At 38.2% G+C, this 23,468-nt stretch overlaps 3 non-coding genes across 3 annotated transcripts; 2 read left to right on the top strand and 1 right to left on the bottom strand.

The window, feature by feature from the left end:
• Positions 1 to 5,921: 5,921 nt before the first annotated feature.
• On the bottom strand, positions 5,922 to 5,994 carry TRNAM-CAU (transfer RNA methionine (anticodon CAU)). The gene has a single exon. It is a non-coding gene; the product is annotated as a tRNA-Met (tRNA).
• A 7,180-nt stretch (positions 5,995 to 13,174) lies between these two features.
• TRNAQ-UUG (transfer RNA glutamine (anticodon UUG)) lies at positions 13,175 to 13,246 on the top strand. The gene has a single exon. It is a non-coding gene; the product is annotated as a tRNA-Gln (tRNA).
• Positions 13,247 to 19,329: 6,083 nt separating this feature from the next.
• Positions 19,330 to 19,419, top strand: TRNAI-UAU (transfer RNA isoleucine (anticodon UAU)). Its single transcript is given in 2 exon segments — positions 19,330 to 19,367; positions 19,384 to 19,419. It is a non-coding gene; the product is annotated as a tRNA-Ile (tRNA).
• The last annotated feature ends 4,049 nt before the right edge of the window (positions 19,420 to 23,468 follow it).

Here is a 23,468-nt window from a genome sequence, read left to right on the forward strand (position 1 = left end):
AAAATTATCATAAACTTTTAACCATTATTTCCGTTATTGCCGATTTTTAGTCACCTTATTTAGCACTACAAAAATCTGCCACGAATTTTTAAACGGCTATTTTCACATAACTAAAAATACAGAAAATGATTTAGTTGTTAAATTATTACAAAACATTCATGCAGTTACGAAAAGAAAACAAAATCACATGGAAAAATCACACAAAAAAAAATCCTGCACAATGTCAAAATGTAATTGATCAGGCGAAATAAGTGCTTCATTATCACTTTCATCAAACTCCAGATCAGATAATTCACTTCAGCTTCCATCTTCTTCAAGTGTGGCAAGTATATTTCCCAGGGACCACGAAGCGCCCGTTTCGGGTTAATACCTTCCGTTCAAAATCAACTCGGTAACAATGTTCCCAAACTATTTGTTTTCAACAAGAAACAAAGAAAAAGACGGAGCTGTCATGTTCGGCATTGCCCTGATTTTTTGTGGTAATGCCGAACATCGTGTTCGCAATTACCCCTTATGATTAACAGTTACTATAACGACAAATAAAATCTAAAATAAGGAATATAGAACCTGTTTTTAGTACATTTTTACGAAAATACATAATCACATTGAAGATGAAGCGTTACACTTTTAATTTTCTCAAGCCACAAAATAGCGAAGTGTGCTCTTTTCAATATCCTGAGCAAATGTCACACAGATAGGTTTTGATTTTCTTTCCCATGAACTACATTTTTTATTTGAACATTTATACCACAATTCTTTATATCTTCCTAAATCTCCACACACACAGCACACCTCTGCGGAAAGATTCATCTGTTCGCCATTACCCTTCTCTGCGCCATGTTGTTTTCATTATTACCACACGTGCTATAGTCTATATAACGGTTGGAAATAGTACCACCAGTGGCGCAGGAACGTTTTTCATTTGGGGGTACAAAATTCAGCCTCCTATATATAGAAACACACATACTACTGCACCTAGAAATACATTTCGGGGGTCCAACCAAGTTTTGCAATAATAATAAAAATAAAAATAATAATAAATAGTTATATTTAATTAAATTAAAATATTAATTAAATATGTAAGTTAATTAATATTGTATTGTTGTTATTACAAGAATAGAGATATAGGCTAACAGCATACGATATTCATTATCTAGCTTACGTGTAGTTAAGATCGCCAAGATTTGCATAAAAACAAGGAATTTAATGTCAAATAGAAAAATAATCGAATATTTATTGAATAACAAACAATGAGTTAGATCCAATTAAGGAAAAGTAAATACGTATATCATACTTATAGAGTTCCACTTCAGTTCAGTTCATTCTAATTTTAAATTCCCATAGCTACACATAAAAATATATTTAAACGATTTATGGCAGATGTGTACCACATCTAATGTCTTTTAGAAGCCATGTATTTGGTATTTACTCAGACATCTGCAGGGCGTTGTATTAAAAAAGAGAAAAAAAGCTGAGTTGAGATGGTTCCCGATCAACTCGTAAGAAGTCTAACTTTGAAATATTTGTGAAACATTTGACAAGGCATTTATTTGTTATATAATTAGCTGTACGTAATGACACTCTTCAAGCACTGAAAGTACTATAATTACATATACAAAACCGAAATCATTCAGATGTCAGAGGAAGCAAGGAAAGGCATACGCTCAAAAGTTGTTTTTTTCGTTTCAATCTTTGGTGGACAATATGAAGAACCGCCCAAGGTTTCTTTTCGTATGTAGTACGTAGTAGTATTAAATGCAGATACATGCGTGTGTTTTAGGGTGACATGTCAATTTCTGGTTATGTGAAAATGTAAAGTTTAATGTAAGCAAAAGCATGTGCGCGTCACAGTTAAAGACTTTCGCATCTACAAAGAAAATCCAAAACACATTCCCACCTCGCCGGCCTCCGTGGCGGAGGGGTTGGCATAGGGCGCTTTGACGCAGGGCATGTGAGTGTTTATCGATGATATCATCGCCCATCCTCATCTTTGCGATTAGCCAAAAGTGGCAGAAATGCGAAGTAAAATAAACCAAATAAATCAATCAAACACTCCCATCTCACTCAAAGACCTTGCGAATCCAATCCAAAATCTACCAATAGAACCTGCAGTGAGTTTCATTTATCCCGTGCATTCATCTAACTAATGCAATTTTCTTACAGATTGACTTTAGGGTTTAATTTAAAATGACGTTGTGTTTGTGTTGCATTCGATACCAAAATTAGATTTTAAGCAATTAATGCCCAATTATACGTATACCTAATACATAAGTAAAAATAATTCCCCCCTCCTCTGATAATATCGCAAATTACACCCTGTTTAAATTGCTAGAAAAAAAATAATCGGGATGCGATGAGTCGAGAATTGTCACAACCTCATCGCGTCTCCTGCGGGGCGAGGGCCTACTCGTTCTTGTTTGTTTATTTTTGTTTCGTATTTTTGTTTCGGTTTCCACTCAGAAGTTATTAAAACTTATTCTAGATTCACTTCATGCTCAGATAGGCTAATCGGGACTCTATTTTCAAAATCTCTTAATATATAGGTTTACGTAGGTATAATTTTCCGAACACCCTCTTACAAAGTTATGAAAAAATATGGGTGAGGTACAGCACTACATTGTACTTCCCAAGTTGGTCTGTAGTGTCTCGTCTCGTTCGTGTAAGTATTTCGTTGTGGAAAATTCCATTTTAAATATTCAAAAGAAAATGGTGTCAATCATATACTCTTCTGATGAAGATTTGTATCTTATCTTCGAATAGACGTGACCACTTCTTTAGAAAAGTGACCCCCCCCCCTTACGCAAAGGAGCATTCGTCTGCAGAGTGATTTACTGAGAGCAAATCTGATTCCATCGTTCCACACAAGTTTCATATTACAAACTCCTGATTTTCCATCCCATTAAATTCAAAGTGAGCTCAGAATAAGCTCCAGAGCTTTATATGTTTTGGAATTGTTATCTGGTATTGAAACCGGTTTTAAAATAGTCATAAATTGTAAAAAGTAAATAATAATAAATAAATACAAATTATTTAGGCAAATTTGCCATTAAAAACTCTATATTCGCGTCTGAAATGGAATTCCGCATGCTCCACATTTTACAGAAGTATACATATATGCGAAAATCCACCGTTTTCGTGCATTTTCATCTCTCGGAAATCTAAAATACCTAACAGCTCCTCCTTTAGTCTTACTGTTGTAATTATTACATCCGAACACACCACAAGCCATTTTGAAGAAAACTCTCAGTAAAGAAAGAAATGTCTATTTGTTAGCGAGAGACAAAGATTCACTTCCAGATGTAGCGGGTGAAATCTGCGCATGAGCCTACCATGTCTCTTAGTATCATGCCTCTAGGCATAGGCGTAGCTACGGGGTGTGCCGGGTGTGCCTAGGCACACCCTAATGGGCTGCTTTATCAAAGAGAATTAAAGACAGATATTTCAATAAGACAGAAAATAAGCAGCAGTTTGTAAGGAGTTGAAAATGTCATTACTTGGTACAAACGTGTGCATTATTGCTGATGAAACGAGTGTCTATAGTTTTTCGATTTTTTGATGTCATTGGAGAAAGAAGATATTTACTGCATTCTACTCTGTACTGCAGCAACTTTCTTCTATACCTGTCACAAGCTGCACGTGTGAGAGAGAGCTTTCTCCAAGCTTACCCAAGTTAAAACTAAATTAAGAGCAACTCGGAAGCAGGATAGATTGGAAGCCCTGCTCTTGCTATTTGTGGAACAGGAAAAAGCTTGTCTATTGATGTAAATGAAGTTATTGATGAGTTTAAGAACATTGTACCTTTTGACAGACGTGTCTCGTTATAGATGACGTGTATTTTGATGTATTTGTTTGTAACATTTATGAACATTTTGTGTGTGTGTAATTTCTATGCAATTTGATTTTTTTCTACTACATATATTCAGAAATTTTCAACACTGTCATTTAGTGAATTTATATTCCTTTACAAACATCAGTGCAGTTAAAGAGCCAAATGATTGTGTTGCAAAATATGCTATTAAAAAGGTACAATACCTCATTTTTTTCTTTGTGCACACCCAAATATAAAGTTCTAGCTACGCCTATGCCTCTAGGTAGAATTGTGGGAGGGATACAATCGGGAGATAGGCCAAGGCCCTTACGGGGTGTAGAGCCACAGGTTATTGTTATCCCTTCAGATGGACAATTCTGGATAAACCACAAGTTAAGAGACGTAGAATGAGGAACAAAAGTTTCATGTTATTACCAGAAATATGTGGACCGAGCTATAATTTGACTGAAACCCCTCGAAAAGCTACAGAAATATGTCAACTCAATAGCTTCCCTGGTATCGGAGCAGGATGCGAAATCCCGATCAACAATTGGCCTACCTAAACCCTCCCCGCAAAGATGAGTAATTAGTTTTGTCTTCATATATACTACGAGGGCAAATCGAAAAGTATTTTTTTCTCTATTTGTTTTTCAGCAGAAATAATAGTGTGATTGAGAAACCGAAAATACATTCAATGCAATAGGTTTTTCTTGGAACGGTCCAACGATAAATCTCAGCTGCTCCACGGCAGGGCGCTGCTGTCAGTTTGCAAAGATGGCTGTACTAGTACCCAACACGTCAACGTCGTATGAGCAGGGAAGTTTTATTAGTTTCCTATGAAGCAAAGGACGAATGTCCATCGAGATCCATGAGGTAATGCAGCCAACGTATGGGGACAAGTGTCTCGCTTTGAGAACTGTGCCGTGATAGTGTTGTGAGTTCGAAAATGGGCGAGAAGACCATGAATGACAATGAACGCTCCTCGCTCACAACGGAAAACATTGCTCACGGTCTTCTGGGATTGCCGAGGACCACTCCTACTGGATTTCATGCCACGAGGTGACACCATCAACGCTGGCAGCTATTGTGGCACACTCTTACGTCTGCGAGCTGCCATCAGGATAAATTGGAAAGGGATTCTCGATGTAGACAGTGGATTATCCTCCACGATAACGCCAGGCCTCATATGGCAAACTCGACCACCGACAGACTTCAGCCATTCGAATGGGAGATTTTGGAGCATGCACTGTATACTACAGACCTTGCCCCCAGAGATTTCCATATGTTCGGTCCACTGAAAAAGTTCCTGACAGGGCAGAGGCTCATTTGTGACGAAGAAGCGACCGCTGTCCGGTGGTGGTCCAACGATCAACCGGCCTAATTCTACAAACTAGTGGTGCGATGGGACAAATATCTGAACTACTGTGGTGACTATGTGGAAAAATAGTGCTAGGTACATAGAACAATTCCTATATTTTGATTTCCCTGCATGATTATTATTTCGGCTGGAAAAAAATTGGGGCAAAGACTTTTCGATTTGCCAAAAGTTTTCACATTTTATTTACGCACCTGGCAGTTGTGTACTCTTTCTCTCTCTCTCAAAATAATCACTGGAATATAACTGTGATTGATAGATTAGGCAGTTTGATCGCTTTCTTATAAAAAAATCTTTCCATATCACTTTATGCCCAGATAAGTGAAACTACATTTTGAAACTTAATGATTTCAACCAGTGCTAAATGGTCCTCCAGCGGAAATCGACATGATTAACAGTTACATTGTCGGGAAGGCTCAGGTTCTATTATTATTATTACAATTCCACGTTCCGTGAAAGTGTTTTAACATAGGAAACGTATATTATGAACAACGAATGAAATAACGTAAATATTACATATCATTTAACGAACCGCAGCGAGAAAAATACAACTTCTAGGAACATATTCAAAATATTCGAAAATACCTAATAATGACAAGAAAATAAGAATTAACATTCGAGAATGATTCCTCCGTGTAGAACGCATTTATGCAACTAATTTATTTCCAGTATGTTAAAAATCAAGACTAGTGCATAAGTTGTCACATTCTCACAATTTCGAAAAAAAGAAAAAAATTATGCCCCGGGTGAGGATCGAACTCACGACCTTGAGATTATGAGACTCACGCGCTGCCTACTGCGCTACCGAGGCAGGTGGGAAATCAGTCTCTGTTTTCAGTATAACAGTGCATATTCAGGAAGAGTAAAATTAATATTTCTGGTATAATAAGTCTCTCGAAGAGTTATCGGTACTATTATCGTATGGGTGAAACACCTACGAATCATATATTTCGGACTTCTTTACATTGCTAACGTGTTGCGGAACATTTCTTAAGGCGAAATAATGCATTTCTAACTAAGATAATGTTTATTTTCTCTATTTACGAGTACTTACTGTTACTTGTAGTTTCGAATCTGTAACACATTATGGCCGTGATAGCATACTGGTTTAGGGGGCGTTCTGAGAGTGTTTTGTCGATTTATGCAGTGGTGCAACCTCGTTCACCGGAAAATATCTACTTTTGTGCCCCTATTTGAAATTATGCTAATACGTCGCATTTACGTGTAGAACTTGTAAAATAACCTTGCGATTTACCACGTTCATTGTCCATACACAGCAATTCGGAACCATCTTTCTTTTGCAATTCGTTAATGCTCTTCCTTTACGCACAACACTCTTGCAACCTTGAATATTGACGTCAGACGAGGAATGCCTACGTGGTTAGGTTAGGCCTGTTAGGTTAGGTTCCATTAGCATAAATACAAAGAAAAAATAATATTTTCGCTAAAAGACGCGTTACCTTTGTATTGCCTAACATGAAAAAGGTCTCTCCTGTGACGTCAGAACACAATGTTGCTAGAGTGTTGTGCGATAAGTGACACCCATTCGGGTCGGAACCATCTTTCTTTCGAAATTTGTTAATGCTCTTCCTTTACGCACAACCATCTTGCAACCTTGAATATTGACGTCAGACGAGGAATGCCTACGTGGTTAGGTTAGGCCTGTTGGGTTAGGTTCCATTAGCATAGATACAAAGAAAAATTATTATTTTCGCTAAGAGACGCGTTAGCTTGTATTGCCTAACATGAAAAAGATCTTTCCTGTGACGTCAGAACACAATGTTGCTACAGTGTTGTGCGATAAGTGACACCCATTCAGGTAGGAACCATCTTTCTTTCGTAATTCGTTAATTCTCTTCCTTTACGCACAACAATCTTGCAACCTTGAATATTGACGTCAGACGAGGAATGCCTACGTGGTTAGGTTAGGCCTGTTAGGTTAGGTTCCATTAGCATAAATACAAAGAAAAATTGTAAAAACAGCTCTCTCCTGTGACGTCCGAACACAATGTTGTGCGATAAGTGACACCCATTCGGGGAAAAATGGCTTGTTCCGAACTCGACAGGTGGTTCTAGTGAAAACACGGCGAGGCTGAAACACTGGCTACGGGGTTGCATCGTCTTAACACACGGAACATTGCACTCTCATGCAAAAAGCAAATGGCGGGAGCAGAAACAGCGTGTCGGACAGAGATTTTCGCAGAAAACAAAACGCATTCACATTAAAATGGATCAAATCTACATTCAGGAACTTCCAAAACGCTCAAGAAAATGATTTCCGTAAGTACTTTCTCCTGTAAATTTGAAGGAAATTTGAAGGAATCCGTTTTACCCATACGATAATGTTACCGAGTTATCTAGTGTTGCGGGAGGTAATTAATGTAGTTATTATAATAGGATTTGCAAACAGTAACTCGTGCATAGCACAAGTAAACAACTCTTACACTGTATAAAAAAAATTGCTGCCATTTTTATGGGTACAGGGGGAGGGGGTAAATCGGGGGAAGCGAAAAAGTTTTCAGTTTCAAGTTAATTTTCCGTTTGTTCTGCAAAATTGATGTCCAACGTTGACAACACAAGAAGTCGTCAGAGTCAGGAGAGTCTTGGAATTATTCATACCGTTGCTGAGGTTCACAAGTTTTGACCAGGGGCGGTTAACTCATATTGTTGCAGTGTTGCACAACAACCGGATATTATACAACAAAATTTCACACTTTTTGTTAGTATATTTTTCATTTGTTAAACGGGTACCCTATTCTACACCCTCGAATTTTCATTTTTTTTCTTTCATTATGAAGATTATGTGATCCTAATTGTGAATAAAAAAAATGGGGCGCGGAAAGAAGTATTTACGACTGTACAGCCGTTTAAAGTTGAGATTTTGTCGTTTGAAATTGTTGAGTCCAAATTTCCCACTGATTGCGGGCTCCGCCCCCTACCGCGGCCCCGCCTTTATCTACAGAGTCCCTTTTAAAAGCATGTTAGAAATTGGCCTGAGTCACCTGCCCCCAACACTATTTCTCACTGTTTTCCGCATTGACACATGAAGATACCAAAAATGAAGGCTAAAATTTAACCTAAGAAGGTTACTTGCCTCTTTTTCCCAAGGCCAGGCACTGAATTGCGGGTCGAAGTTAAATTAGTAAGTCCAAAAATGAAGTAAATCCTACGTTGAAAGATCTTGTCCTTTTCCACAGAATACCACCCACCACTCCCTTCCCTCCATACACATAAGAAGTCTCAAATTATCCCATCCCACAAGTCATTTAGAAAAAACAACCCTCCCCTTCACGGCCTGCAGTTGCCAAAAAGAAATAATTAATTCTAATTTCTGAAGTCGCATAAATGAAGTCTACTGTCTGAAATGTCCAATCCGCCAATACATCACACAAATAACATATCGCAATCGCAAATGTTTTCATTGCACAAGTCAATCATAAGAAGAAAAAGAAAAAAATCAGACGTGCGCCTGTGATATGAATCCATGATCCGAAATCTTCAGACTTGCACCTGTGACATGAATCCATCATTCGCCATCATAGAAGTTCTGAAAAACATTTTTGACGTTACGCAAGGAATTTTAATTTCATGAAAAACGTAAGTTTCGTTAACTTCCGCGGTATTTGCAAACACTGTTTGTTATGAGGAACTAAATATTTTCACGAAATTTTTTGAAATGTGCCTGAAATCGAGGGTGTAGAAAGGGGTACCGGAGCCTTTTTTGCCCTTCAAATTCCATTATGATCTGTTTAAAAAAATAAAAAAAAAAGTGGTAACCTGCGAGATTTCAGTGTATGAGTAGACGCACAGGTACTCACTCGTTGCAAAGCCGGAGCAACGACCTGATCTCTACAGCGAGGAGCATTGGAGCGACGTTCAACGTTGTTCTTCCTTTCCCCCTGCTTCAGTCGGCTTGGTCGTTGCAATGGGTTTACACCACAGGAAAGTCAGGCGATCCGTTTCGGATCCCCCGGCGGGTGAGGGAAGAGGATGGACGGAGCAACAACAAACGCTTGATTGCTAATTCTTTCATACACCGTTAGAGATCAGCAGCCAAGTTCTCACTTTCCTGTGTCGTAAGAGCAACAGACAAAATGTCCACGTTAAGCAAAGATAAATATTTTATTTTGGGGAGAATCTTAACCTAATTTAAATTATGCTTGAAACTTGTAACAATTTGATTTGATTTGTTGTTTTTTAAATCCACTTTATTCCCAGAAAGACTAATCGGGACTGGACCTACAGTTTAAAGTGGGAACCAAACATTAAAGTACTTCTTATGTAATCACCAAAAACACAATTCTGCATGCTGTCGAATACATGGAAACTTCAAATTTTGTATGATGATTATTAATTGTACTTCTCGAAAGTGCCACGTGTCAGTCACATATAAAATTCAAGTTTTATAAATATATTATATATATATAGCCATTTTTGCAACCACCAACATTCTGAACCACGAGCCGCCACTGGTTTTGACATGGATACTATTGAAAGCAGTGGCCTGCCCAATGGAGGTTGGCGGTCCAGTACCCCCCCCCCAAAAAAAATATTATAAGTTGTAGGGCAAATGGTAAAATTAGGGCCGATTACTAAATAAACATATACTTAACCCCTATGGAAATCCTGGGCACGATACTTGTTCAGAGGTGCTAAAATCGAACCGGAAAGGTCTATTAGTCGGAACCGAAAATGTTACACGATAGTAGTTTATTTCAAGATCGGAAAAGGACTGATTGATTTATGAATAAATGTTATAAATAAATTTAACTAATATTTACCTGCTCACAGAGGATTTTCGTAAGCGGGAGTACGTACAGTCTTTTCCTGCCTTTGACCTTCTGTTTTGGTGTGAGAAAGGGGGTTATGACCCCTGAACATCCCTTGAGCACACCACCTTACGGATGGAATCCTTTACCTGATCGCATTCTCTGCCTCTTCTTGATCAACAACCTACGCCAGATATATTTCTTGTCGCCAGTAATACACCTGCTTCCTTAGTCAATCGACAGGTTAAAGGGGACGTGCAAACAAACGTACCCTTTTTACGCAGCATATCATCCTATCCATACACGTGTCACTGTTTCATTAGCTTAGATTCGGTTTCCTGTCATAAATCAGTTACCGATGGAATGCTTTCTTGCTCTGCTTGACAAGGTGACGCCATTCATGCTCAATAGTGTAATACACAAATCTTTCTACTCTCGAGTCTCGTACTATTGCAGCAGCTTGCATGTCCTAACTGCGTAGTTTCCAAGTCATTCTGCACTATGTTTAGAGGTGCTTGGAAGCCTTTACGATTGAACTTTTCGCCGCCAAAATAAGTTATTATCTAAAGGCCTAATCACACGGAACTGGGTAATCCAGTTAGTTGGTGCTGAACTGGCTTAAGCCCCTATCACACGGAACTGTATTTCTAGTAGGAATGCCCTAGTTGGCGCTGAACTAACTTTCTACGTAGCAATCATGGCCGCCCGGCTGACTGCTTGACTGGTTTGGAGGAATAGGACATGTTCTAATTGCTACTTGCTTTCCTCGACTGGATTCTGTGGAACAGCCAATCAGAGCAAAGTTTCGCCATGTGAAGATAATCTGTGAGTGTGCAAAGGAGCGCTTTTGTCTGTGGTTTCCGAGTGTTACTCCAGCAATGTATAACGTATACAGCATGAAAGGCGCGTTGAGTTACACCATCTATGCTGAGTGCACGGTGTTTACATTTGAAACAACTAAAATATTCTTCCATACGTGTACAGTAAACGTTGTAAAGTATGTATTTAAGCAGAGCCATTGTTTTGTACCTAATAACGTTTTATACGAAACGTTATTCCTCTCGGTTGAATAGTTATCGGCTTTTAAAAGTGTGAAGTGATACATTGTTTACATCTCACACGGCCACCATTACAACTTCCCTCGTATGGGAACAAAAGTTTATCAACAAGTACGCTGATAAGTTTCGTGTGAGGCGAAAACTAGCAAATTGGTAACCAGTCCAGCGCCAACTAGGGCATACCTACTGGAAATCCAGTTTCGTGTGATGCGGGCTTTACCTGACCGGCGGAAGTGATAGCTGCCTGGCTGGCTGCTTGACTGGTTTTGAGGAATATGTCATGTTCTAATTGCTACTGGCTTTCCCCGACTGGATTCTGTGGAACAGCCAATCTGTGGTTTCCGAGTGTTGGCTGCTTTAGTTTCTCGATAAGAAGAAAAAGTAAATAGATGACGTGTTCAGTTCATTCATATTTAGGTATTTATGAAAAGCGATGAGATGTGTACGTGACAAATGTGATTAGCAGAAAATGAAAATCCATATAATTAAATGCATTAAATGTTTGATTTTTTTTTAATGAATCCTGCGAATGCCATGTATGAATATGCATATCCGAGTTCATTAAAAATCTTATTCGGTACGCATTGATAACCATATTTATTTCGAGCCAATTTCTATTTCATACTTTTCTTTTTAATTTTTAATGAAAGCACAAAGCAGTAGTTCTCCTACAACAATCTTGAAATTGCTCGTCCATCTTTAGAGATTGTCTGCTCTGCGCAATGTCTTATGGAAACAAAAGTCTATCGACAATTACAGTGACAAGTACCGTGTGAGGCGAAAACTAGCAAATGGATAGCCAGTCCAGCGCCAACTAGGGTATTCCTACTGGAAATCCAGTTCCTTCCGTGTGATTTGGGCTTAAGAGCAATAATCAGAACAAGATGACGTTTAATTAAAACTGAGAATTAAGTTAGGCGAATCAAAGTTTCAAAATTATTGTTTCATTTCAATCCTGGTGCGACGTTCATTATATTTAATTAGAAAACTGGGTGAGTTCTATATCAAACTGTTACTATAACTATAAAAGTGGCAATATTTAATCATATGAAATAACATAATTCTGTGTCTTTCCTTTTCGGGTAGGGGGGGGGGTCATTAGATTGTTTTAACGTTTTAGTGAATTTACATTGTGTCATTTGAAATAACATTTTCACATCAAGATTTCGTTGTATAAGTAAACGAACAATACATATTAAGTTAAATATTTTTGATACAATTATTCGAACATGATTTTCATGTAGTAGCCTACTTTTTTTAATATAATTTCAATAATTTTGAATATGTTTACGAATATCAAAATACCCCACGATTCTAGGCTATATCACATTAATTACTTAATTGGAAGCACCAGCGTCCTGTAAACTCGTAAAAAATAGCTGCACTCAAACAATTATTTTTATCAAGCGGTGGGCCTCGGGGCGAGTGCACAAATTGCCACCCCCGTCAGTTGGCTTGTTTTTGTCTTCATTTGCAATTGCAATACTCAAAACATTGTGGTATGTTAAAATACGATTGTGCCAGCATCTACTTATACATACAAAAAAAAAAGCACTGGTTAATAATGTGCATTTATCTAGGAATTGCACATACCCTATCTAGGTACCGTTGATTTAAAAGTTGGATGAACCTCAGAGTCGCTTTTTGCACGAACATTGAAGAGTTAGTACGTCACAGTTTTGAAATTTTAATAAACAAACTGTACTTCAGTAGATTGTGAAGTTGTCTTGGCTGTTGCATGAACAGGAAGGGTGCAATAAAACGTGTAGGTGATGGTAGTGACATCTGTACTTGGGTGACTAAAGTAAGTTTTAGTAACTTGCTACGAACATCATAACTATTTATAATAGAAATAGACGATGAATAGTGTGCACACTGGATATCAAAGAATTATCACAGATTGTTTCTATACATTTATTTTTCGCTGAAAGAAATCTTTTATCACTGTTTATGAAAATAATTTAGTGTTACTAAGGAATAGTGTCTGTCCGATTCACCCAACTTTTGAACAAGATGCACTGTTTCAGTTATGTTAAATGACTTATAACAGATTACTAATGGTTAAAGTTATATTATCGTAGAAAAATCATTTTCATTTACACAAAGGTTTTATAAACTTTTGGCTGTACTGATTTACCGCCAAAATCGTCACACGCAGCATGTAGGTCCCATGGTGTAATGGTTAGCACTCTGGACTTTGAATCCAGCGATCCGAGTTCAAATCTCGGTGGGACCTTCAACTTTTTTTTTCCCTTCATTGCTACATATTTATTCACTTAGCTCGTTTATCTAACCTGGAGAAGTCAACAATTGAAAGTCATTCATTAACGAAGGACATTATAGCCAAACCTATTTTAGGAGTTAGAAATGAAGAAACAGCTTTTACTTGTGATTATTTATAATATAGTTAATAGAATAACAATTCTAAATTAACTGTGTCCTCATTACACAAACAGGGTTAACCGAAAACTTTTCCGAAAATGCATATTTACTGAGTGGGCTATAGATGTAGGTATAATATTGTCCAAAAGAAAATACATGTAAAATGCGAGTGCAAATATTCACATGTATACGCGTCAAGCGTGGGAGGGAGACTGGTAGGTATGCCTTGGCCCTTCATGGGCTGTTGCGCAACGGATTATTATTATTATTATTATACACTGCATTTGCCCTCTATGATCTGTTGTTGCACAAGTGATGAGTTTTGGTATTTTGTGTTCCACACATCTATTTGAAAAGGTGCCCAGCATATTACACTAAAATTACGATGTATTCATCTTATAAATTATTTAACGCACCTTAAATTTATATTTAAACTAGGCTCAACCGAGACCACTTTGAACCAATAATGCCGATACTGTTATCGATTCCCACCAATGTCGATACTGATGCTTGAAAATTATAAAAATTAAAAGGTGTTGAAAATATTGATTAATATTAGTGGGTGAATATATTTCATTCCAATTATAAGCTTCAATTAGCTAGAGTTTGGTTTCAAAATATTCAAGAATTAGACTACATAAGAAAATCCAAAATACTGTTATATAATCAGAAAATAGAAGTCTTTCACACAATATCGGTGCAAAATAACTGGAAGCTTTGACTTTTGAATAACTTGTAGCAGTGGCGGCGATTAGGGGGGCGAGGGGGGCAGTTGCCCCTACTTTTTTGCCACTTTTGTCCCCGCACTATGATAAATCTTATGTATCAAGTGAAATTAAACTATCCTGGCCCCCACTTTTTGCACCTTGCCCAGTTTTGGAACCCAATCGCCGCCACTGACTTGCAGGGTAATTAGACTTCGCGAAAGTGTCGCGCGGCATTTTTGCATATGTTGCGAAAGACCAAAGCGCTGGAAAAGTATCGACCGTTATCGGTAAAAAAAAAAATCCAACCGATATTTTCTCATACCGATATCGGGTCAGCACTAATGGTCTACATAATTATGTATATTGTAACATGGACGATTGCAAATTATAATGAATAGTTGTACTTTGCTTTTCTGTTATTTAATTATAATAATCATATTAATAGTCCTCCTCCGTGGCCGTGCAACTGCGGGACGGCATGAGTTGGAGTCCGCCTGGGTTCAGTCTCTGGGTTCTCGGTCTGTGTATAGGACCGGTGGCAACCCATCATCGTGAGGAAATTGGGGAGCTACGAGTGAGTTGCGTAACCCGGTCACGGATGATATATCTTATAACGGCTGGGGGTTCGACGTGTTGACCCCACGTCACCCCATTACTGGTTGAAGGTTCATAAGACTAAATCAGACACACAGGTGAAGCGCAACTTTCGGACTACGTACGCGTGTGTGTGTGTGGTAGGCTGAATTTTGTACCCCCAAATGAAAAACGTTCCTGCGCCACTGTGTATGTGTATGTGAGGGTGTATATACACACACACACCCATCGATGCAATAAAACTTAAACAGTGAGATAAAATTACGTCTTTCTTTCCCGACTGAACTTTCATGTAGGCTTTTGCCCACCCTAATCAGAGGGTCCGCGCACGCCCATGGGTTGAGGATCTCCACAGCTCTAGGTAGGATTGTGGGAGGGAGACTGGCAGGCGGGCGATAGGCAAAGTCCCTTATGGGCTGTATTATAATCATATTAATATAAATTGATACTAGTCAGGAAATGACTCTTGTCACGATTGTTATTGACTCAAAAACAATAAGGAAACAACACTAACAAATTTTAATTACGCATAAATCTTCAAGTTGGTGCTGTAAAACATATGGAATAAGAGCACATTTATAATACTGAGAGCTTCTGCACGAAATTCCATGAAAATCGAGTCGGCCTACGCGTTTGTGTTTTCAAAAATTCACATGCATTTACATGACGTAATTTCTCCTAACCAATGTGTGTTGGGTATTTCTTATGAACCCATCTATATGTATTTTCACTTGGGGCGTTCTTATAAAAAGGGGAATATTCCACGACAGTATGCTGGGCGTAAACAGCCAGATGACGTATAGCTGTAAGTCCAATATCATTTGTTGATGATGATGATGATATTCCACGACACATGGATGTCCTTGACTTTTGGAAGAATAGTATATATTATAATTTAAACAATTAAAGATTTCATATATGAACAAGTATACGTATATACTCGTTACCTTCGATCAACTTTTGGGCTGTCGTCATGTGCGTACGGTGTGGGAGGGGGGTGCGTGCCCCATGGAAAATGCATATCAGTCTGAAACTATACAGGGTGTCATTTTTATGGCGCCCACGGACCACAGATTCGTATAGAGGACATCAAAACAAACAACTTCACTCAGTAACATTTTTCTCGTTGGTGCGTTAATTCGACGCTACAGCCGTTCAAAAAATACAGTTTTGCCGCCTGGATGCTGGCAACTCAACACAACATTTGATCGTATCTGTGACGTAATGACGAAACAACACACGGAAGGGTTGCAAGTAACACGCAAATTTGTGAAAAATGACAAACTACCAACCACATTATTAGCTGTAAAACGAAGCGAGAAACGCGTCCAGAAGACCGAACATCATAGCCTACCAGCCAGAAGATCAGCAGTCATCTCCGGGGAAATGAGAAGTGAACCAACGATATAAAAATGGTAAAAAACGTATTCAAAATGAAGTGTCAATATCAGATTTTGATTTTGTCTCAGCCAACATATCAAATACCAGCAACAATAAATTTTATTGGACTTACAGCTTACATGTGGCTGTTTACGCCCAGCTACATGTCAAATATTTGCAATGTAATGATGAATCAGTAGCGAATATACTGCCCTGTTCAGAGTTGCAAACAATTACATGTGTATCCGGTGCATAGATAAACACTGTCGTTGGAGTGCTTGTATTACTACTACTTATATCCCTGTATTTCCAACCATTTTTGCCATTTGCCTCATAATGCCCTGAATATACATTATATTATGTGTTACCTTTGGAATTTTGAGTGCTTTCATTTCTATTTTGTTATCTGTTTAGTGTGTCACAGACAACTAGTATCAGAAGGACGAATCGGATAGACTAATTTGTAGATGCCAACTTAGTAACTAGATTTGCAAATATTTGACATCTAAGCCAAGACAAAATTCGATATGGCCACTTCCACTTGAATTCTATTTCCTTTCTACCATTTTTCGTATCGTTTGTTTATTACCTGTTAGGTTACAGAACGTGTTTTCTCGTTTTGTTTTACGGTACATAATATGGCTGATTGTAGCTATGTCATTTTTAATAGAATATGTGTCTTCCTGGTAACCCTGGAACGCATCGCTTCACGACGAGATATGGCGTCACAAATGCAATGAAATGTTGTGTGTGGTTGCCAGCATTCAGGTGGCAAAACGGCCTTTTTGAACGACTGTAGCGCTGAAACGATGCACCAACGAGAAAAATTTTACTGAGAAAAGTTGTTTGTTTTGATGTCCTCTATACGTTCCCGTGGTCCGTGGGCGCCATTAAAATGACACCCTGTATAATTCACACATATAGTTTCTTTTCAGTCACAGTAATTTGCGTTAATTATTATAAGGGACTGAATTACAATTAAGACTAATACAGATCACTGCAATAATGCGGTAACTTCAAACCGAAGCAGTGTTTTGGGGCGAACCCTTCCTTTGAAAAATCCTGCGTGCCCTCATGGCGCCGAGATCGGTTACACCATAAACATAGGCGTGGCCTGAGCTGGTGGGTTCAAGGGGCACGCACAGTAATAAAATGGAGTAAATGTCATGATGCAATAATGAGTTTTAAATTGAAACAATCGAGCATCAAAGAACATCGTCAGGGAAACGTCGCTTCGAGGCGGTTTATTATTTCAGAAACGGAATCTTTGCATTTCAAAAACTCAGCGATAAGATATGTCCCTTTTTATTTTTTTTTATTTTGCCTGCTAAGTTGCGGCAGGGACTCGGGCAAGAGTCGCGGACCCCTTTCGGAGCCCTCACACTTTGACTAGACTACTACACCAATGCTTGTTTCTGAATCACGGTCGCTTCTCCCCTTCTGGTGGAGTATAAACACCTAAAATATCGATTTTTCAATCCGAACTCCGATGATCGTTAACAAAAGAAATAGATTAAGTAATTTATTCACCTCCAAATGAACGATTCTCAAAATTTTCACGACCTCCCCATATAAATTATTCACAAAGGTCTAATTTGGTGCTAGACTCGTCTTTTACACATACACACATCACCGAAAATCGCACTTTCGCTCCCCATTACCATTAGTAATAGATATCTATTTATTTATTCTGAAAGCAGAGAAAGAAAATTTTCTTGCAAGAATAGGGAAATTTCCCTCTGGCCAAGAATATCATAGTAATAATTTATACGCTACGTTCAGAGTGCGAAATCATTGAAGACTGGTGGGGCATAAATATATATATATATATATATATATATATATATATATATATATATATATATATATATATACACACATATACATCCATATATAATATACGATTTATTTTATTACTTATAAAGTTAATTAATAATAATCTCATTACCGCTTGAAGATCTCCACACCTCTAGGTAGGATTGTGGGAGGGAGACTGGCAGTCGGGAGATAGGCCCAGGCCCTTCGAGTGCTGTAATGCCACGGGTTATTATATTCTTATTATTAAGAGAGAAATGTAAGCAAAGTTTTATTTTTTATTATTGTAATATGATGTCAGTGAATTTCAATATTTTTAAAATGTCAAAAATTCCATGAAGTCAGAAAAAATCGCATTAGTTGCTTAATTTAGAACACAGTGTCCTTTAAACTCGTAATAAACCGTAAACAAACAATTATTTTTTCGTCGCGGGGCACTCTGAAGCGGGGGTCTTGGTCGAGTGCCCGAGTTACCCCTCTCTAGGGCCGGCTCTGATGTATGTAGGTACATCATATATTTATAAAGTATCAAACTATTTAATTTGCCAACTGGTTAAAATGTCAATAAAATGACAAAATAGTTGAAATGGTTTTATTATTGTTCTTTTACAAGTTTTTGTTTATTTTTTAAAATTTTTATTAATATAAATCAATTTCATATTTATATTTGTCTCCTATTCTTCTTTTTTTACTTTTATTGTGCAAATGTTGTTATTGGTGTAGATCTGGTAATGGTATCTTGAAAAAAAAGAGAGAGAGGGGGGGAGCATGCAAGACAGACATTCTTCGTTCTTTGTGTTTTCGTTATTATCTTCAGTACAGTATATTGGAAATGAAAACTAATTGCTTATCTTTTGTTGTAGTAACAAAAACCCTCCCCTCGGTTTTTTTTGGTGGTTTGTTTTTTGGGACAAGATTGCTGTGGAGGAAATTCCCCCATGTCCCCTCCTAGGATTTCACACAGGTTACGTCACGAAATTACGGAATACGTTTTCCGAAGTAAATAATATGATGTATCACTCAAAAAAATATGCCCAAAATCACCAACCTTGAACTCGAATAGTAAACAGTTATTAGTATACATCTAAATAATAATATACACAATATTACAATCCTACTGCTGTAATTGTTACTGAAAACAAAGAAAAGTATGCGATGTCATGTCAGCGGTGAAGCAAGACAATTTTGTGCAGCCACATTATTGTTTTCCTGGTTATACTTCAGCTGCATTCAGGAACCTGTCATCAATTACACAAAAGAGGGAATAAAATCGCAAGGATATTTGTCACAGACGTCAAACTGAAAGGAAATCACGTGGATAAGAAGCATACAGAAAATCAATATGCGTTTAAAAATAGAATCAACGACACACACCTAGCAACAAAGCTAAAAATGAATGCTTCCACTCTTGAGGTCGCAATAAGGCCCTCCGCACCGTACCTCCCCAGTGGCGCAATTGGTTAGCGCACGGTACTTATATGACAGTAACCGAGAGATGCCGGGGTTGTGAGTTCGAGCCTCACCTGGGGAAGAGTTTTTTGTTGACCGCAACTACTTTTTTCATCATATACATTGGAAATTAAGCGTCGAGTAGGTAATGTTACCGAAGAAACCGGACTCGGAAACGGCTCAGTTCGCTCAACCTGGACGTATTTTATGATGAAGTGTACGGAGAACGAAGACTTCTTTTTAAAACAGTGATTTACCCACCCTTAACATTCCTCAAATTATCACAAAGGTCTAATATATGGTTATTTTGGCTCTAAACTTAACTTTACATCTCCCAGAAGCAGGCACATATCTAGAAATATATTTCGGGAGTGGCCCTCACCTAATCAAGTACCTCACATGAAATTATAGTAACAAAAATTACAATTTGTACATTGATAAGAATATTTTTATTATTATTATTATTATTAAAATAAGGCAATTATTGATTATTGTTATTGTTACATGAACAGGTAAAAATATGATATAGGCATAAGAATTAAGATAAAACAACACATATTCATTATCTACATTAAGACAGACTATTTAAAATATAATACATAATAATAAATTTAAAGGAGACATATTCAAAACTTCGAAGATCAAAATCCTTAGAATAACATCCAGGTTCTCCATTGTGAGAAAATTGGGGAGGTAGCGTAACCCGGTCATGGAAATGTGTAACAAGGGCTGAGGGTTCGTCGTGCTGATCACACGTCAACCCGTAACTGGTTAGATGATCTCCACTTCAGAAGGTGGCAGTGAGGTCGGCAGTCGGTAGGTAGGCACTGGCGCTCCCGGATTTTGCGCTATGGGTTAATATGAAATAAGTGTTTTGAAATATTTTTGTAGCTTAGATGAGACCGACAATGGGACGGGCTCCCTCATGTACAGTGGGATGCATAAGTATTACCAAGCAAATTTTCCATGACATTTTCTTTGTTTACTCCAATGAGAGCATCAAGAGTGAAACAAAACGCCAAACAATTGTAAAAATTGTGCATCCCACTGTGCAAGGCGTGTCGAGACTTCAAGTAGATTACACGCTGTTAGAACACATTATTTCTGACTAAATTTTGCCATAGACATTATCATACTCTGAAATCGATATTGTTCTCCGTTCTGTGTGTGTGATTTCGACAATATCCTTATTAATATATTTAAGTCAACAATTACTACTTGTTGTTGTAACACTAACATATACAAAAAATGTTGGTGTAGGATTTTTAGGATAATGGACAGTGACGGCGATCGGGGGGGGGGGGGGGCGAGGGACCTGTTTACCCCCACTTTTCTTTACTTTTGCCCCTGCACTATGCTAAACCATATCTACAAAGGGAAACATACTGTCTTTGCCCCCCCCCCTAGTTTTGGCACCTTGCCCCCTCGGTCTTGGGACCCAATGGGACAATATGGTTGTTGTTGGTGGTGGTGGTGGGGAATCCCCCCGTCCTTCCTGGGATTTTGTAGCCTGCTGCAACACCCCCTGAAGGAGACTTAACATTGAACGACCCAACAGCAGATAGCAATGTTTCATCCTGCAGTGGCATGCCACTCTGAACTAGATTGGTGAAAATCGAATCGACAGGTGTCGCTTGTCGCTTTGGTGTGAAGTTTACCTGACACCCAATCAAATTGTCCCGACATTTTCCATCTAATAATTACCAGGTTCAGTCAGGGGGATTTGCCACTAGGCATAGCATAGGGGCCGCACAAAAATGAGACGCTGAAGTGATAGAAAAGACCATCGACTATAAAAAATTGTGATAATAGCAAAGTAAAACATGTCAAGTCTTTTTACTTGCTTATTTCACGTCAGAAGGTCGAAGGAAGGAGTTTCTAGCATTTAAATAACTTCCTACATTTTAACCATATTTTCAGAGATCACATAAGAGTGGTCGGATATAAACAATTGTTCCTCGCAGATACGAATGTAAACATTTTGAATGCCAACAATTGAAAGTCAAGTGGAGGGTTATTGACGGTTGAAATCAACATTCTTGTTTCTCAGTTTGCGGCCTGTGTGGCTCAGGGGGTGCTCGTTCGGCGGCGCAGATCGTATGCGCAGTTGTCCGTGGATGCATGACGTCATCATCGAAACACTCGGCACGGAAAAGGCTGGTTCCTTATGCAAATATTGAGAAATTTGACAACGAATATCTTCTAAAATATAGTAGCAAGGGAAAAGTTACAACTTTTACTGTTAAGATTCATCCTTTCTAATCAATTTATCACAAAGTTGATTCAAATGTGTAAAATGGTTTTCAAGAAATCGTGTTACGAAGGAACCCCTGTTTTGTTCTCTCCAGGCTTCCAATGTAAGAGAGTTTTAACTTAAGTGCGTTGGATTTCTTTTTGCTCTATGTTTTGAAATAAGATTATTTTGTTCTTGTCAACTGAAATCATGCCTAAATGCTATGGAAAGCTGTGAAAACTATTATCAGAAAACTAACGGAAGAAATCTAAAATATCACAGCTTGATTGATATAAAAAAATGCGAGACTGCCCATTTTTGTGAAAAAGGCATTGTGCGAGATCTAAAAGCAGAACTTTATAATATTGTATGTAAATGTAAGGATGTAATAAACGTGACTGCTTCCCAGGCACGTATCCAAGGGGGGGCTTGGGGGGGCTCAAGCCCCCCGAAAGTTTTCGGTTTACACTAGATAAAATGAGATTTTTTGTTTCTTGTGGTGTCAAATAATATTCTTGAATAATGTGACGATAATTTAAGGAGAGGAATAATTATCGAGACAAGACGGAGAATGTTCTATAACCCTGTTATTGTTAATAGTACGTATCCAAGGTGGACATCAGGTATCTCGAGCCCCCTCCCTCAGGAAATTTTTCAGTTTACACGAGATAAAATTAGGTTTTTGTCTTCTTCAATAATGTGACGATAATTTAAGGAGATAAATAATTATCGAGGCAAGACGGAGAATGTTCTACGGACCCTGTTATTGTTTATAGCGCGTATCCAAGGTGGGGATCGTAACTCGTGGACTCCCCCCACCAGGAAAGTTTTCATTTTACACTAGATAAAATCAGGTTTTTGTCTTCTTGAATAATGTGACGATAATTTTAGGAGAGAAATACTTATCAAGGCAAGACGGAGAATGTTCTATAACCCTGTTGTTGATAATATTGCACGTAAACTTTTCTTACGCTTTCGGTGTTGTCGTAGCGAACTTGAACACTATGTAGAAGAGACTTGTCAGCATTTGGAAGCTGCACAACAAAGGTAGCGTAGCAGGTAGGGCAATTCGGATTCATTGTAATTTTTTAATCTCTGGAAAGCGCGAGAGGGAACGTTCTTGAAAAAGAGAAGGAGTCGAACTACTGGCAATATTTACGAATCGTTATATCTCCGAAACGTTCTAGAATATAATGAGGATATTGATACACGGCTTCAATTTCCCGGTTGATCTGTACAACAGAATAGGTGGAGACTTCAGAGGTAAGTATGATAATTCATACAGTCGATTAGTGATCAGTCAGTGTCCATTGGTTGCTATATAAGATCTAGTGATTCGAAAATGAAATGGACTAAATACCGTAAAGTAACGAAGTCTACTACTAGTTCCAGTTCGGTCCCAAAGCTAAAGACATTGACGACAGCGGAACTTCGAGTAGTGCTACGAGTAGTTCGGGTCGAAAGACGAAGAGATCGAAGGTCTCTCTCTCTAAAGTGAATATTTCGGCAGTATCGGGCTGGGCATTGGAGCGATTTATTAAAAAACAAATAAGCTGCACAGATCAACTAAAAATCAAAGTTTTGAGTGATGATTTGGTTGTGCCGGGACCAAATTTTGTGTATGCAGTCCGAGAATTTCATGGCATAAAAAAATACTTTGTTTAAGGCTACTGGGTTCGACACACACTCAACAGACAATTTTGGACACTTGCGAGTGCTTAGGCATGAATATGAACAATTTGGTGGGTCTCGGCTTTTATAAGAGCTGCAAACATGGGAGGACAAGACACATTAGTGGTGTTCAGGCTCGAATGAGAGAGAAATATTCGTGAACTGTCTGATTCCAGTTCCCAGCACACAGTTTGAATCTTGCGTTGTCGAGTGGATTGTGCATTCCG

The sequence above is a fragment of the Lepisma saccharinum genome, chromosome 28 (assembly GCF_977018435.1).
Source record: "Lepisma saccharinum chromosome 28, izLepSacc3.1, whole genome shotgun sequence".
Classification (NCBI taxonomy): domain Eukaryota; kingdom Metazoa; phylum Arthropoda; class Insecta; order Zygentoma; family Lepismatidae; genus Lepisma; species Lepisma saccharinum.